We start from the raw sequence: 2,500 nt of genomic DNA on the forward strand, positions 1-2,500 counted from the left end.
CGGCTGCTGGCACCAGACTTGCCCTCCAATAGATACTCGTTAAAGGATTTAAAGTGTACTCATTCCGATTACGGGGCCTCGGATGAGTCCCGTATCGTTATTTTTCGTCACTACCTCCCCGTGCCGGGAGTGGGTAATTTGCGCGCCTGCTGCCTTCCTTGGATGTGGTAGCCGTTTCTCAGGCTCCCTCTCCGGAATCGAACCCTGATTCCCCGTTACCCGTTACAACCATGGTAGGCGCAGAACCTACCATCGACAGTTGATAAGGCAGACATTTGAAAGATGCGTCGCCGGTACGAGGACCGTGCGATCAGCCCAAAGTTATTCAGAGTCACCAAGGCAAACGGACCAGACAAGCCAATCCGATTGGTTTTGATCTAATAAAAGCGTCCCTTCCATCTCTGGTCGGGACTCTGTTTGCATGTATTAGCTCTAGAATTACCACAGTTATCCAAGTAACGTGGGTACGATCTAAGGAACCATAACTGATTTAATGAGCCATTCGCGGTTTCACCTTAATGCGGCTTGTACTGAGACATGCATGGCTTAATCTTTGAGACAAGCATATGACTACTGGCAGGATCAACCAGGGAGCTGCGTCAACTAGAGCTGAGCAGCCGGCCGCCCGGGAGTGTGTCCCGGGGGCCCGCGCGAACACGCAAGCGTCCGCTCAATTATTCTGCAAACAGGAGGAGGCCGAGCTCCCCTGCACGATACACCTCGAAACCCTCTCAGGTCCCGGCGGCGCGCAGCGCCGTCCTAGGTACTTGGTCGGTTTCGAGAGAGGCGCAATCGCCCGGAGTTAGGCGAGTAGACGGTTTTAGTGCGAACACCCTTGCTCCCAACTGAGCTTGCCGCTGCCGACAGAGGCCCGGGAGCGTGCTGTCGTGGCATTGCCGGCGGGAGACAACACGCGCCACCTATGGTGACCGGCAGCTCCAACGCCAGCGCCACACAAGGGCAAAGCCCCACTTGGGTGCAGAAGCGAACTCTCCCAGCACAGCGCACGCGCCAACACGTCCGCACAACTGCGATACAAACCACCTGCGAGAACCGCTGGGGCGACCGAGCAGCAGACGGCGTCGCGGCGCCGAGTGCCAGGCGGCGGCGCATCCTCAACGCACACAGTCCTCAATCAGACCAGCACACTGCAGATGTCCACCGCGCTTCGCACCGGGCTCGGCTGAACCAACTTTGGCCGCCAGGCGCCGCGTGCAGGGTGCGCCGCAGCGTAGCTGCGCCGCCTGCCGAGCCCGTCGGCTGGCGCTCCTGCCACTCGGCGCCCCCCACCAGCCGCCTGTTGCGCGTGCGCCCACGCAGCGCGCGGCCAACACGCCGGGCGGCCCCCCTTCACCGGCCGGGAACAGTCCCACCAAGCCACCGCCGCGTATCGCTTCATACCCACATGGGCCTAGTCACGTGTGTGGATGTGGCGGGTACCGCTGAAACAACCGGTTAATAGCTGTACCGATCGTCGCCATCACAGATTCACCTCCAGCGTGAACAACCGCTCAACAACGGATTTCCAGTTCATTTGCGTATCTTGGGCAGTAAACGTAGATGTCCACCTACATTTGCGAATTCAACAATTCTTGCATGCCAGGATGTCATGTGTCACGACACGCTACATCAGACCACATACACACTGCGACATGTGCAGAAGAGAACACGTGGAAGGTGGCCCGCGCACGTATGCGATGTCCCTTCCGCGATCCACTGTCAACCGGCATCTGCGGCATGTCCCAGATATGGAACGCGGTCCACCAGGGTAGCACTTTGTGTGAGGCAATACGACAAAGTCGGAATACACGCGTCACTACATCACACGGCTCACGCTGACCTGACCTGACTCACCGCACCACCACCCCCAGCGACCCAGGGTGACATACAATGCGTTCGTACGTTCCTCCCACACGCCTCTACGGCGTACCACAGTGCAACCTAGCTGTTATTGGGAGACGAGACAAGTAGCATCGAGCACAACATATGGAAATTGAGATTCGACACCGTTGGGCACAGCCAGCGTACGGTCACACGTATCACACTACTTCACTCTGTACGTAACTACCGATGATCGGTACAGCGTGTGGGTTACGCGTACGACATCAGCGGACAATGGACACAGACCATACCACGACGTACACTGAGGGCGTCGACATCTGAACGCAACTGAACAGCTGCGAGGCTCATTTAACACTCAAACGCCAGACCGACCAGCTTGAGAGGACGGAGACACAAAGAGAGGGGCAGAGGGGGGGGGGGGGGGCGATATAGTCCTATTGCAGTACAATTGACAGTGGATAGCGGGAATATGTGGAAAGTAAGCAACACTCGCAAGACATCTACATGAGGATAACAACGACACCAGAGATTCCGAGCAGTGAACTATGTTAGGCAAAGGGACAACGTGGGTTAGGTTAAGGGACAACGTGGGTTAGGTTAAGGGACAACGTGGGTTAGGTTAAGGGACAACGTGGGTTAGGTTAAGGGACAACGTGGG

At 57.1% G+C, this 2,500-nt stretch overlaps 1 non-coding gene across 1 annotated transcript in view; it reads right to left on the bottom strand.

Moving 5' to 3' along the window:
* Positions 1 to 593, bottom strand: part of LOC126330523 (small subunit ribosomal RNA) — a 1,893-nt gene extending 1,300 nt beyond the window's left edge. The window contains exon 1 of the ribosomal RNA XR_007562970.1: positions 1 to 593. This exon is cut by the window's left edge and continues 1,300 nt beyond it. This is a non-coding gene — a ribosomal RNA (small subunit ribosomal RNA).
* Between the last annotated feature and the right edge of the window lie 1,907 nt (positions 594 to 2,500).

This window comes from Schistocerca gregaria, unplaced genomic scaffold, assembly GCF_023897955.1.
Source record: "Schistocerca gregaria isolate iqSchGreg1 unplaced genomic scaffold, iqSchGreg1.2 ptg001303l, whole genome shotgun sequence".
NCBI lineage: Eukaryota > Metazoa > Arthropoda > Insecta > Orthoptera > Acrididae > Schistocerca > Schistocerca gregaria.